General features: G+C 38.6%; 1 pseudogene; it reads right to left on the minus strand.

The window, feature by feature from the left end:
• Positions 1-4,211: 4,211 nt before the first annotated feature.
• Positions 4,212-4,853, minus strand: LOC143442487 (non-selective voltage-gated ion channel VDAC1 pseudogene; annotated as a pseudogene).
• Between the last annotated feature and the right edge of the window lie 11,041 nt (positions 4,854-15,894).

The following is a 15,894-nucleotide window of genomic DNA, read 5'->3' on the forward strand; positions in this document are numbered from 1 at the left end:
TTGAGTACAGTCATCTAATTGTCACTTCTTGAGGCTCAGTGGCATTGCAAGTGATCTTCTCTTCCTCTATGATAAAATAACATGGTCTTAAAAAAGACTGCCAACTGTTGCAACATTTTAGAACTTATAAAATAAGATAAAAGAACTGGGTCTGCTAGCTGATGCCTGGGGTTTTATATTCAGTTAAAAAAATAAAAAAGCAATGACCACTTCAACTAAAATTATGTAATTTATTTATTTATAGGATTATTTTTAGATAACTATAATGAACTATTTGTCCCATTTTTAAAAATTCTCTGATGGTTTCTAAATCACCTGCACATGTCATGATATTTAGTAAAGGAGACATTTCCCCAAAATTTGAATTTCATTTCTAGATGAAAGCAGGAGAGTTTCTATTTGAAAGATGGTGATTCCTCTTTCCTAAAGAGAAACATGGAAAAGAAAAACCCCAACCAGGAGACTTTCTGTAATCAAACATTCTAAAAGGATCTCAGAGATTTGAAGCCTAGTAACCATGAAGACCCGAGGTGCAAATGTTTCCCATGATTCATTATGCTGATGTCATATACTCAGGAAAGACATCTCCTTTTGGAGACAAACTTGAGTTTTGTTTACACAAAGAACTTTAGTCCCTGAGGTTGTAAGTCAAGAACCGGGAATTTCTTATAGACAAACTGCCTGGTTTCTGTTCAGACCAAAGACCCATTTCTTGGAACATTAACTGAGCTCCTGCATGAATTAAGTGTACTAAACACATATGGGGGAAGTAATTAGTATGTCTAAAATTCTCAGACATGTTAAAATTTCTTTAAATATATTTGTGTCTTTTTCTTACTAAAGAATTCACCATTTCAATTCTATGAAATCCAAACCGGGGTATCATATCATCTTTAAATATACTTTCTTCTCAAAACGGCTTTTCAAGTCTTGGTCTTTCTTCATTTAACCTAGAATTCTTCTCTTTCTTTTGCCATTATTCACATTTTTAAAAGATACTGAAGAGCACCTTTTGATGAAGAACACATCTTAGGAGGGACAGGGACAAGAGGATCCCATTGTGCATCCTCCTACAGGCTACTAGTTTGGCCTGACTCTAAATACAATATCTCCTTCACTTGAGAGGCAGAAAGAAAAGTGAAGGTGATTCAGAAGATGAACCTGGGAGTTGGTTGGGATGTCTTTGTCAAGCACTGCCTCTATAGCTCCATGGACGTCACTAAGTATTTCTGAGCTTCAGTCGACATATTGATTAGTGACATATGGAATTTGTGATTGATGTTGCCATTCTGAGAACAAAGGAGGAGAGGTACAGGAGGCATAGTGCTTGCTGTTCTAAGTATTTTAAGGTTAAAAATATGCATCTTTTCAAAAGAGAATGACCTTGTAGTTGAATACAAATTACTTATTTCCCATTTTCCTGGCTTGTGGCTTAGCAAACTTTAGTAAGTCACTGAAGACATAAAATGAGTATTATAATTATCTGTTTTAAGATACAGGTTGAAAGTGTTCATCATACTTGTTGACATGTGATATGCGTTGTAATATTTGAACAAGAACCGGTGAGCCCAAGCATTGTTTGCTTAAAGTTGATGTCACATATGATCATTTTCAGTTAGCTTTGGCCAGTAAAACACCTATGTTAATTGTGCTTCAGCACGAAACAACAACAACAACAAAGAAATCAATAGAACAAAAGAGCATAAAAATGAATCACTGCCACCAAAATATAGAATACTCCTTAAAGGCCAAGGAAATATGTGCTGCTTCTCAGATAAAATTATGAACCATATTGGATTTGATTGTATACATTTTTATAAGTCGCTTAAGATAATGTTATTTGCCTTAGAAAAGGACAATTATTTTAGTTTAGTTTAGTTTTTCTTTTTTGAGACAGGGTTTCTCTGTGTACTCCTAACTGTTCTGGAACTCATTTTGTAGACCAGGCTGGCCTCAAACCCACTTCACTTACCTCTGTCTCCTGAGTGCTGGGATTAAAGTGCCTGTTACTGTCTCCTGGTAAGGCTCCTTTAACTTGATAAATATATTTAAGTCAATTTAACTCAGCAGGCACCCTTTAAACCTAGGAAAGAGTAGTGCACAACTCAGAGAATTGAATTTTTGCTCAATATGTACCCTGTCTGTCCAGATTTGCAGAAACAAATATTAGGACAAACAGACATGATGGTTGTCTGGGATGTGGAGGGAACTGGGGAAATTTTAATCAAAGCTATTATGTGATGAATCAGATCTAGATATCAAATATACAGTTTGAGTGACGTTGGATGCTAGCTAATATGGCTGTGATATTCACTGAATGTTTAGATATAATAAAGTATAATATTGACTATGCTTTAAATTTATTTGACAATTAAATAGTTTAAAATAAAAATTTAAAAATAGATTTTTTTTTTCAAAATTTTCTTGTTAGGTCTCTCAGATTTTACTCTCACCTTCTTTCAGCATGTTATACAGATAGTATTGTGGTGGATTTTCTTAGAGGATGAAAGAATTCAAACTACTATTCAACCTTATGCATGTCCTACCAGCTGGGCTTCTTTTCTGACTTGTCTATGCCATGTACCCATTAAAATTGTTGTTGGTATCATCTATTCTCAGTCCCTGGTTTCATAAGCATGAATGACATCATGTCTTGGCTGTCTGTGAGCACTGTCTTTCAGCAGTAGAATTGGTACATGCTGACTATAAAACATCTATTTTCTTTAGCAGCATAGGTTTCTGTAAAACAAGGTTTCAGAAAATTAAGAGAAGTAAGATTGTGACTTTCTTTTTTTGAGGTTTCAGTATTTTATTCAAGTTTTATTTTAAGTGATGTTTGTTAAAGTAATAATTTAAATCGGTGTATTCTTGGACTGACTAAGCTGCGGCAGCTCTGCTTAGCTCAGGCTGCCATGCATCGTGGCCTGAAGCCAAGTGCTCCACAGCTGGAAGCGGCCAGAGGCCATGTGCCACAGCTAGAAAAGACCAGCCAGAAACACCAGTCCTGGCACCCACAAGATGCCAGCGTTGGAGATGGCTCTGCCAATCTTCCACACTGTCTCCACAAGCCTGGGCTGTGCCATCATCCCATCATCCACGCGGCCCGGTAGGAATGAGACTCTAATGCTTAGATTATCTGAAGGCTTTATATATTTGGTAATGCTCAATAACAAGATGTCCACACAATTAGAGGTGTAACCCAATACCCAACGTAGATATATCAACTACCTTTGACTGCTAGAGACAGGCTCTTGTCAGCTTCCACGTTCCCCTCTCTGTCATCCTCTCTCTCCTACCTCCTCCTCTTCCTTCTCCTCTTCCTTACTTTACTTCTCCCACCTTAGCTCCTCCCAACATGTGGGAAAATATGCCGCTTACAGATGTTAACTACAGCACTTGAAGGGGAGGAGCTAATTGCACACAAAATGGAAGACTATAATGGACCCATTAAACTGCTAAAATATAGTGGTGAGGCTACAAGAGTCAGTTGAGATCCCTAGTGTTGTCAGGGTGTGACCACAATCACCTGCCCAGCTCTGAGCCGGAGAACCCAGAAGCTATTTCATACTGTGTTGCAATGGCAAAAAGGAAATTAAAAAAAAAAAAAAAATAGAAGAAAGAAAACCACACCACAAAACAAAGAAGAATTAAGTTCTGAATGACTGGCTCCATCATGCCCACCCTCTTCACCCTAAAATGGCACAAAAGAAATAGCTAACCACACCCTAAAGACTCCTTTTGGTGTAAAACAGGTAACTAACTGATGGGCTAGGATGGGAACAGGGCATGATGGGAACAGGGTGTGATGATCTGTCTAAAAATGTCCCTTTCGTGCAGGTGTGTACACGCTTCCAAGCAGATTAGGACTGGGACAGCAGGGTTCGATGCTAGGGAAGTCACAATTTCATCTGGGGACTGGATACAGATTTACAAAGGGTCCACACGTTCCCAGCATCCACTCGCAGCCTGGCATCTCTAGAGGGGCTCTTCCTCCCCAACCCACACCTACAACTGAAAAGGACCCTTTCTGGAATGTGGTTTCTGCTGTACCTCTGAAGTGGTAAACACCTTAAAGCCAAGTCATCTTTAGCCTGGAGGTCTAACGTGGTATTTATCAACTCTCGCATCCCCAACATACAACATTAAAAGGTAACTAAATTCTGAAGGTAGCTATGCTGCAAAATAGTTCAAAATTAACGATTTTCATTCATTTACGCTTGAAATTTCAGTCCTAAACCAAGTTTGTAGCCGTCCCCATTGATGTTCTTGCCATCCAGCAGGGCTGACAGCACCAGTTTGATACCCGGTTTTAGGGTCTGAGTGTGCCCTAAACCAATCAGGCTGGAGTTGTTCACCTTGGCCGAAAAGTAGGGATTAGGGTTGACCTGATTCTTGGCTGCTATTCCAGAGCTAGTGTTACAGTTTCCTGTAGTCCAGGCAAGACTGACAGCAGCCTCCAACTTCTTATTTACTTTCTGGTAAATGGAGCCATCAAACTCTGTCCCGTGGTTCACATTAGTGTGAAGCTGGAATTTGTCTGTCTTGTAGCCAACTGCAAAGTTGCTCTGGGTCACTCAGGACTTTGAGTACTTCATCTGGTAGCCAGCCAGCCAACCCTCATAGCCAAGCACCATCGTGCCCCAGATTGACGGGGAGCAGCTAAGGTTGGGCTTACAAGTCTCAGGGTTGTCACTCTTACAGGTTTCCCTGCATACCCTGAGTCCTTTTCCTGGAACAGATGAGCTCCTCCAAACCGTGGCCATGCTTACTGAGTCTCTCAGCTGTGGTCCAGGGTAATCTAGCATCTTGTGTCTGTTAGAGCCTGATGTGGAGTATAGGTGGATAAAAGGCATGGGGCGGAATAGAAACAAAATAATGCAAAATACTGGAGTTGGCAGATCAGTGCGACTCAGTTGCTTTCTCACACTGTACTCCAGCGTTCTACGCTGCCAGATATGGAAGAGACACTGATTAATTTTTAGTTGTGATTACTTGCTGAGTATGCTTACAATAGTATACTTATTTGAGTTGTTTTAAGTTCTCTAAAACTACATCACAAATTTGAGCAATGATTAGAAAACTCCAATAATTGGTAAATCTGTGTGTGTGTGTGTGTGTGTGTGTGTGTGTGTGTGTAAGTGTACACTTGGAGGTCAGAGGACAACCCACCAGAATTGGTTCTTTCCTTACATCATGTTTGTCCAAGGGATCAAGCTCAGGTCATCAGGCTATGTGACAAGGTCCTTTGAGGCATTTAATTGGCCCTAAAGATACTTGTGTTATAGTTAATATGAATTTATTCTCAGTGAATCTTCTCATGTATGCCTGATCACATAGTCACTGTTAAGAATTTTTGATGATATAGATGTTCACAAGTTGAGATTCAAGTGAAAACACACACACACACACACACACACACACACACACATTCTCACTCACATACACAGCCTTTTCCTGTGGTGGCACTCCACAGTGGTTTTGAATCAATGTGAAGAATGAAGACTGCTCTTATCACAGGGTGCCCTAATTAGTGTGATTATTTCCTCACTGGTCTCCATTTCCCATTTTTCATGATCTTGGTCCTGAGTTTCTCTTTGAATGTCATTAGATTATTCACGTCAAAGTTAGAAAATGAATTTCTGTATGTGTACTGAGTCCTGTGTAATTGTATCTCATGATTGTCTTGGATCCGTGCAACCATTGCAGAAGAAACAACTGCCTGTACAAAAAGCTGGGTCCATTAAAATACAAATACATTTGTGAATACTCTTCTGCAATTAATATTAACCAATTACATAGTTTGTGGCAAAACCGAGGAGAAAACATCAAATAATGTTCACAGCTATGAAATCAAATTGTATTTGGATATAACTGTGGAGGGTGGGGACTGCAACTAATCTTTAATTATACTTTCCTTTGTGTGTGTGTGTGTGTGTGTGTGTGTGTAAGCATTGGAAATGTTACATTGTCATTTTCTCTTTTTTCTCTTTTTCATTGGATATTTTATTTATTTACATTTTAAGTGTTATCCTCTTCCTGGTTTCCCCCTTTGGGACCCCCCCCCCCCATCCCATCACCCCTTACCCTGCTTCTATGAGGGTGCTTGCCCCTACCAGCCCACCCATTCCTGCTTCACCAACCTAGCATTCCTTTACACTGGGACATCAAACCTTCACAGGACCAAGGGCCTCCCCTCCCATTGATGCCAGATAAGGCCCCTTCAGCTCCTTCAGTCCTTCCCCTAAACTACATCATTGGGGTCCCTGTGCTCAGTCCAATGTTTGGCTGTGAGCATCTGCATCTGTATTTGTCAGGCTCTCGCAGAGCCTCTCAGGAGACAGCTGTATCAGGCTCCTGTCAGCAAGCACTTCTTGGCATCTGCAATAGTATCTGGGTTTGGTGTCTCTGTGGGATGAATCCCCAGGTGGGGCAGTCTCTGGATGGCCTTTCTTTCAGTCTCTGCTCCACTCTTTGTCCCTCTATTTCCTTTAGACAGGAGCAATTCTGGGTTAAATTTTAGGAGGCCTCATCCCTCAAGCAGGAGGCCATATGGTTTCAACAGGTTCTCCCTCCCCTTTGTTGGGTATTTCAGCTAATGTCATCTCCATGGGGTTTTGGAAGGCTCTTGCTTTCCTGACATCTAGGACTTTCTGGTGGCTACTCCAGTTCCCTACTCCCCATTGCTACACACCTTCAATTTCCTGATCATCTGTACATCTCCATCTCCTCCCATACCCGATTCTGTTCCTCTTTCCCCTCCCCCTCTTCTCTTCCTCTCAAGTCCCTCCCATCTTCTCCTTCCCTTGATTATTTTGTTCCCCCTTCTAAGTAGGACTGAAGCATTCACTCTTTGGTCTTCTTTCCTCTTGAGCTTCATGTGGTCCATGAGTTGTATCATGGGTATTCCACACTCTTTGCCTAATGTTCACTTATCCACTTATGGTGAGTGCATACCATGTGTATTCTTTTTGTGACTGGGTTACCTCACTCAGGATGATATTTTCTAGTGCCATCTATTTGCCTGTGAATTTCATGAAGTCATTGTTTTTAATAGCTGAGTAGTATTCCATTGTGTAAATGTACCACATTTTCTATATCCATTCCTCTGTTGAGGGACATCTGAGTTGTTTCCAGCTTCTGGCTATTATAAATAAGGCTGCTTGAATGTAGTGGAGCATGTGTCCTTATTACATGTTGGAGCATCTTCTGGGTATATGCCCAGGGTCCTCAGGTAGTACTTTGTCCAGTTTTCTGAGAAACTGCCAGAGAGATTTCCAGAGTGGTTGAATCAGTTTGCAATACCACCAACAATGGAAGAATGTTCTTCTTTCTCCCCACCCTCACCAGCATCTGCTGTCACCTGTTTTTGAACTTAGCCATTCTGACTGGTATGAGGTGGAATCTCAGGTTGTTTTGATTTGCATTTCCCTGATGACTAAGAATGTTGAACATTTCTTTAGGTGCTTCTTGGCCATTCAAGTTTCCTCAGTTAAGAATTCTTTGTTTAGGTTTTTTTTTTTTTTTTTTTTTTTTTTTTTTTTTTTTTTTTTGAGACAGGGTTTCTCTGTAGCCCTGGCTGTCCTGGAAGTCACTCTGTAGACCAGGCTGGCCTCAAACTCAGAAATCCACCTGCCTCTGCCTCCCAAGTGCTGGGATCAAAGGCATGCGCCACCACCGCCTGGCTTCTTTGTTTAGTTCTGATCCCCATTTTAAATAGGGTTATTTGGTTCTCTGGAGTCTAACAAGAATTCTTGAGTTATTTGTATATATTGGATATTAGCTCTCTATCAGATGTAGGATTGGTAAAGATCTTTCCCCAATCTGTTGGTTGCTGTTTTGTCCTATTGACAGTGTCCTTTGCCTTATAGAAGCTTTGCAATTTTATGAGGTCCCATCTGTCCATTCTTGATCTTAGAGCATAAGCCATTGGTGTTCTGTTCAGGAACTTTCCCCCCGTACCTAGGTATTCGAGGGTCTTCCTCACTTTCTCTTCTATTAGTTTCAGTGTATCTGGTTTTATGTAAAGGTCCTTGATCCACTTGGACTTGAGCTTTGTACAGGAGATAAGAATGGATCAATTTGCATTCTTCTACATGTTGACTGTCAGTTGAACCGGCACCATTTGTTGAAAATGCTGTCTTTTTTATCACACTGGATTGTGTTAGCTTTTTTGTCAAAGATCAAGTAACCATAGGTGTGTGGGTTTATTTCTGGATCTTCAGTTCTATTCCATTGATCTACCTGCCTTGTTACTGTACCAATACCATACAGTTTTTATCACTACTGCTCTGCAGAAAGCTTGATGTCAGGAATGGTGATTTCCCCAGGTGTTCTTTTATTGTTGAGAATAGTTTTTGCTATCCTGGGGTTTTTGTTATTTCAAATGAATTTGAGAATTGCTCTTTCTAACTGTATGAAGAATTGAGTTGGTATCTTGATGGGGATCGCATTGAATCTGTAGATTGCTTTCGGTAGGATGGCCATTTTTACTATGTTAGTCCTACCAATCCATGAGCATGGGAGATCTTTCCATCTTCTGAGGTTTTCTTCAATTTCTTACTTCAGGGACTTGAAGTTCTTATACTATAGATCTTTCACTTGTTTGGGTATAGTCATACCAAGATATTTTATATTGTTTATGAATATTGTGAAGGGTATTGTTGCCCTAATTTCATTCTCAGCCCATTTTTCCTTTAAGTATAGAAAGGCTACTGATTTGTTTGAGTTAATTTTATATCCAGCTACTTTGTTGAAATTGTTTATCATTTGTAGGAGTTCTCTGGTGGAATTTTTGGGGTCACTTATTATATCTTCAAATAGTGATATTTTGACTTCTTTTCCAATTTGTATCCCTTTGACCTCCCTTTGTTGACTGATTGCTCTGGCTAGAACCTCAAAAACTATATTGAATAGGGAGAGAGTGGGCAGCCTTGTCTAGTCCCTGAGTTTAGTGGAATTGCTTCAAGTTTCTCTCCATTTAGTTTGATGTTGGCTACTGGTTTGCTGTATATTGCTTTTACTATGTTTAGGTATGGGCCTTAAATTCCTGATCTTTCCAAGGGAGATCTTTAACATGAAGGGATGTTGTATTTTGTCAAATGCTTTTTCAGCATCTAATGAAATGATCATGTGGTTTTTTCTTTGAGTTTGTTTATGTAGTGGATTATGTTGATGGATTTATGTGTATTGAACCATCCCTGCACCCCTGGGGTGAAGCCTACTTGATTGTGGTAAATGATTGTTTTAATGTGTTCTTGAATTTGGTTTGTGAGAATTTTATTGAGTATTTGAGCATCAATATACATAAGGGAAATTGGTCCGAAGTTCTCTTTCTTTGTTGGGTCTTTGTGTGGTTTAGGTATGAGCATAACTGTGGCTTAATAGAATGAATTGGGTAGTGTTCCTTCTGTTTCTATTCTGTGGAATAGGTTAAAGAGAATTGGTATTAGGTCTTCAATGAAGGTCTGGTAGAACTCTGCACTAAACCCATCTGGTCCTGGGCTTATTTTTGGTGGGGAGACTTTTAATGACTGCTGCTGTTTCTTTAGGGTTTATGACACTGTTTAGATGGTTTATCTGCTCCTGATTTAATTTTGGTACCTGGTATCTGTCTAGAAAATTGTTCATTTCATCCAGATTTTCCAGTTTTGTTGAGTTTAGTCTTTTGTAGTAGGATCTGATGATTTTTTCACTTTCTTTAGTTTCTGTTGTTATGTCTTCCTTTTCAGTTTTGATTTTATTAATATGGATACTGTCTCTGTGCCCTCTGGGTTAGTCTTGCTAAAGGTTTAACTATCTTGTTGATTTTCTCAAAGAACCAGCTCCTGGTTTTGTTGATTCTTTGTGTAGTTCCTTGTGTTTCTACTTGGTTGATTTCAGCCCTGAGTTTGATTATTTCCTGCCTTCTACTCCTCTTGGGTGTATTTGCTTCTTCTTGCTCTAGAGCTTTCATGCGTGCTGTTAAGCTGCTAGTGTATGCTCTCTCCAGTTTCTTTTTGGAGGCACTCATATCTATGAGCTTTCCTCTTAGCACTGCTTTTATTGTGTCCCATAAATTTTGGAATGTTGTGCCTTTATTTTCATTAAAGTTGAAAACGTTTTTAATTTCTTTATTTCTTTTTTGACCAAGTTATCATTGAATAGGGCATTGTTCAGCTTCCATTTATATGTGGGCTTTCTTTTGTTTTTGTTGTTATTGAAGGCCAGCATTGTCTGTCATGATCTGATAGGATGCATGTGATTATTTCAATCTTCTTGTATTTGTTGTGGTCTGTTTTGTGACTGTTTATATGGCTAATTTTGGAGAAGGTACCATGAGTTGCTGAGAAGAAGGGTTACTCTTTTTTGGGGGGTGAAATGTTTTATAGATATCTGTTAAATCTATTTGGTCTATAACTTCTGTTAGTTTCACTGTGTCTCTGTTTAGTTTCTGTTTCCATGATCTGTCCATTGATGAGAGAGGAGCGTTGAAGTCTTCCACTATTATTATGTGAGATGAAATGTGTACATTGAGCTTTAGTAAAGTTTCTTTTATGAATGTGGGTGCCCTTGCATCATTTGGAGCATAGATTTTCAGAATTGAATGTTCATCTTGGTAGATTTTTCCTTTAATAAATATGAAGTGTCTTTCCTTACCTTTTTTGATAACTTTTGGTTGAAAGTCAATTTTATTCAATATTACAATGACTACTGCAGCTTGTTTCTTGGGACCATTTGTTTAGAAAATTATTTTCCAGCCCTTTACTGTGAGGTAGTATCTGTCTTTGTCACTAAGATACATTTTCAGTATGCAGCAAAATGCTGGGTCCTGTTTATGTATTCATCGGTTAGTCTATGTCTTTTTATTGGGGAATTGAGTCCATTGATGTTAAGAGATATTAAGGAATAGTGATTGTTGCTTCCTGTTATTTTTGTTATTAGAGGTGGAGTTATGTGTGTGTGACTATCTTCTTTTGGGTTTGTTGAAAGAAGATTACTTTCTTGCTCTTTCTAGAGTGTAGTTTCCCTCCCTATGTTGGAGTTTTCTGTTTATTATCCTTTGTAGGTCTAGATTTGTGGAAAGATATTGTGTAAATTTGGTTTTGTCATGGAATATCTTGGTTTCTCCATCTACGGTAATTGAGAATTTTGCTGGGTATAGTAGCCTGGACTGGCATTTGTGTTCTCTTAGGGTCTGTATGACCTCTGCTCATGATCTTCTAGCTTTCATAGTCTCTGGTGAGAAGTCTGGTGTAATTCTGATAGGTCTGCCTTTATATGTTACTTGACCTTTTTTCCTTACTGCTTTTAATATTCTTTCTTTGTTTTGTGCATTTAGTGTTTTGATTATTATATGACAGAAGAAATTTCTGTTCTGGTCTAATTTATTTGGAGTTCTGTAGGCTTCTTGTATATTTATGGGCATATCTTTCTTTGGGTTAGGGAAGTTTTCTTCTATAATTTTGTTGAAGTTATTTACTGGTTGGAAATCTTTGCTCTCCTCTATACCTATTATCCTTAAGTTTGGTCTTCTCATTGTGTCCTGGATTTCTTGTATGTTTTGGGTTAGGAGTTTTTTGCATTTTCTTTAACTATTGTGTCAGTGTTTTCTATGGTTATCTTCTGCACCTCAGAATATCTCTTCTATCTTTGTATTTTGTTGCTTGCATCTATGACTCCTGATGTCTTTCTTAGGTTTTCTATCTCCAGGGTAGTCTCCGTTTGTTATTTCTTTATTGTTTCTATTTCCATTTTTAGATCCTGGATGGTTTTGTTCAATTCCTTAACCTATTTGTTCATGTTTTCCTGTATTTCTTTAAGGGATTTTTGTGTTTCCTCTTTAAGGGCTTCTACTTGTTTACCTGTGTTCTCCTGTATTTCTTTAAGAGAGTTATTTATGTCCTTCTTAAAATCCTCTTATCATCATCATGAGATGTGATTTTGAATCAGAGTCTTGCTTTTCTAGTGTGTTGGGATATCCAGGGCTTGCTGTGGTGGGAGCACTGAGCTCTGATGGTGCCAAGTAGCCTTGGTTTCTGTTGCTTATGTTCTTGCCCTTGCTTCTCCCCATCTGTTTATCTTTGGGGTTAGCTGGTCTTGCTGTCTCTGACTGTGGCTTGTTCCTCCTGCAAGTCTGTATGTCATCACTCCTCCGAGACCAGTTCTCTCTAGGAGGAATTCGGGTATGGAGAGCTATCAGGGTTAGTTTGGGGTGCAGACAGAAACTGGAAGGATCCTGCCCCTGGCTGTTCCTTGGTTCCTGTGTCCTGATGGCTCTGAGCGGGTCCTTCTTGGGCTAGAAATTTGAGCAGAAGTGGTGGTCTCACCTGTGCTTACAGGTGTGTCAGCACTCTTGGGAGACCAGCTCTCTTCCAATAGGATTTGGGTACAGAGAGCTGTGGCACAAAGTCAGCTCCAGCTGCAGATGGAAACCAGAAGGATCCTGTCCCAGGCTGCTCCTTTGTTTCTTTGTCCTGAGGGCTCTGAGCGGGTTGCTCTTGGGCCAGGTATTTGAGCAAAATTGGTGTTCTTACCAGTGCTCACAGGTGTGTCAGCACTCCTGGGAGACAGGCTCTCTCTGGGCGGAATTTGAGTATGGAGAGCTGTGGCACAGGGTCAGCTCCAGGGCACAGATGCTGATTCCATGTTTTTAAGAAAGATGTGCATTGGCATGCTTTTTGTTGTTGTTAGTAACCTATCACTATAGTTCTGTTTTCATTGGAGTCTGTCTCATTTACTATGTCAAATCTGAATTCTAGAAATTCACTGAGAATGGTTTGCTTTTCCATATGATAACCTCATGTAGTCCCCTTGCCCCCATTTAGTGGTATGTAAGGGACTGACTCAAACTCCTAGGAGCCCCTTTATCCAGAATCCCTCTAGAAAACTTGCAGAGAGAAGAGTGATGTTAAAGTTACCCATTCACTTTAACAAGCTTGACGTTTGACTGTTAACAGGCACCTGGGACCCTACCTCATACAAGTTATTTGTACCTTGCTATCAGACAGAAGTATGTCAGTAAACTTATAATGATGTCCTCTGAGATGTTCTGTGCTTGGGTATAAATATTGACTGTGTTCTGTACTTCTGAGGAAGGAGATTACCAAGTTATGAGATAATAAGCAGAAAAGAAATGGTGACTTTCTCTGTTGTCTTTGAAAGCATCTTGTTTTGCATGGCCTAAGTCTTATAGAGCTTAAAACTGGTATTAACTAGTTGTTAGAGAAAGAGGTCTTAATAGGTTGTCATCAGTCAAAACCACAGTGGAATCATATGATAGGGTTAATGGGAGTATGAATTTTCAAACCCATTGTTCCAGTCTCCACTGAACTATGTGGACTCTAACTACTTAATTGTATAAATTTGCATATTTTTAGTTTTTATGAGGAATAAACCTATCTTCAGAATAACATTTTCCGTGAGGTTTCTCCCTGCACAATGGCATACACAATGAAGAGATGATGGCTTCACTTTTAATTACTCTGCAGTAGGAAATTCAAGGATATTGAGTGGAGTTACTTAAAAGAGTTGGCCTCATCTGGTCTCGGAAAATTGCTGGTCTTTTATCTTGGTCTTTCATCTTAGTTAGAGTCCCATTGACATATGACAATTTTGGAGTTAATACTTGTGACTCTAACTGCCCCAGAGGAGTCATTACCAAACTCATCTCAGAGTCTTCTCTGTAAAAGTATCCCTGATCTCAACATCTGCAATGTACTTTCCTAAGTTAGAATAGTCCCTTTCCGACCTCCAGTGAGTCTTTTCTTTTGATCTCTGTGAGTCTACACAGCCATGGCTTGCTTCTTACTCTTTTGACATAGCTCTTGCCTCTTCTGTTAGTGGTCTTACTTCTCTTAAAGTGAGAGTAGATTACTAGTGATTATTTTACCTTTTTTATACACTTCCAAGGACTGTATTGAATCATCAGTCATATTCTATATTCTCAAAGTGAGTACCCACCACAGCATATAACTCATGTTTCTGTATATTAGTAGATACTATGACTGTAGTGATGCTCTGTCATCCCCAGCAAACCTGATTCTAAGTGAACTCCCCCACCTCCTGGGTTGTAAGTCTAACTGTACTTTCTCTAGAATAAAAGATTGTAGAGAAATCAGGATGTAAGCTCTGAGCTACCGCTCCAGCACCATGTCCGCCTGCTGCTCCCATGTTCCCTTCTGGAAAAGTCAAGGAAGCCCCAATAATTGTTTTACTAATGTAAATATTACTGGAGTTTAGGTTATTTCTTGGTTGACAGTTGGTCTCTGGAGGAAAGAAAATTCCTCTCTAGAAATTTGCATCTATCTGTAGCACTTACAACCTGCATAAACCTCTACAAAATTTAGATTCTTTAGCCATAAATTATAAAATTATACATGTCTTTTAACATTATTGTGAAACCTTATTAAGAAATAATAGGATATGAATACAGTACATGTCTGGCACACTTGTTCTAAATTAAAATTATTTAGATTTTTTCTGCATTATTTCCATTTTGTGTTCTGCTTCTTCCTTTCCCTATAAAAGAATTTACATGTGACTACTTCCTCCAAAATTAGTTGTCTTAGTTACCCATTTATTGCTATGAGGAGTCACTGTGATCAAGCCATCGTATAGAAGAAAGAATTTCTTGGGAGCTTGCTTAGAATGTCACCAAGTAAGTCCATGACCATCATATGTGGAGCATGACTTTAAAACCCCAAAGTCAACCCCAGGTGACACATCTCATAATCCTCCCCAAACAGTTCCACTAACTGAGAACCAAATTTAAAATATATTAGCTTATGTAGACCATTCTTCATTCTCCTTCAAACTGTCATACTAATCATGCATCTTGTCAATTTCAATATACATTTTTCTCTTGTAGCTAACTTAACAGAAGGGACAGTGAGAATATGTTACAAAGACTATGGCATATGAACTATTCAGCCATCACTTACTATAACAGAAAATACAACTGTAGCAATGGCTATGCCTTCAGACTTTGTTTCATGAAGTTTCAAATAATTTAGATGAAGTTCGAGTTTTGCTTTTACTTTTTTTCTCTGATATAAAACAGGCAATATTTAGTTAATATAAACACTATGGTCTTTAAAGTGTTTAGTGGAAAGAACATGTGAACTCATTAATATCATTTCTTTGAAATTTCCTGATTCTTCTTTTCAGCTTAACAGTACCAATTCTGTAATATAAAAAGACTAATTTTTTTCATGTGTAGAGCCTTACTCTTTTTCTCTCTGTCTCTGTCTATTTATTTACTTTACATATATACTTTATTATTATAGGAGAGTAGAATGAGAAAATGTTTGGTAGGAAGAAGGAGACCAATTGCATTGGATTTTTTCATCATTTTGTCGATGGTCTTCTTTCATTGTTAAGTAGGAATGTTTGTCTATTGGTTTTCTTGTCTTGTAGTAGAACCTCAGAGTAAAATTAGATGGAATGGAGAGTATCTGAGCAGTAGCACAAACTAGTGAAACTAAGACTTGTTCTTTGTAAGATAAACCAAAGTCATGAGACATCTACAGAACCAAAGGTATTGGAGAAGATTTATGTAAATAGAATATAACTGAGGGATGAGACAGTATAACTGATGCTACCAAAGTGTGAGGAATCATAAAGTGGTCTTACACGATATGCCATGAACTGGATAATCTTGAAGAAATGAGTCTGTACCAACACTGAGTCGTTAAGAAATAGATACTCTGAATAGATCACTAACAAATATGGAAAATAAATCAATAATTACCAACTTTTACCCAAAGAAAATATAGGTCATGGTGAATTCACTTATAATTTCTGTAAAATAGTTCACGATAAATTAATGTTAATTATTTTAAACACCAAGATAGGTTTTGAAGTAATTTGGCCTCAGAGAACCAAAGTTAAATTTGGATAAGAAACCATTATTAACTA

This window comes from Arvicanthis niloticus, chromosome 5 (genome assembly GCF_011762505.2).
Source record: "Arvicanthis niloticus isolate mArvNil1 chromosome 5, mArvNil1.pat.X, whole genome shotgun sequence".
Lineage (NCBI taxonomy): Eukaryota > Metazoa > Chordata > Mammalia > Rodentia > Muridae > Arvicanthis > Arvicanthis niloticus.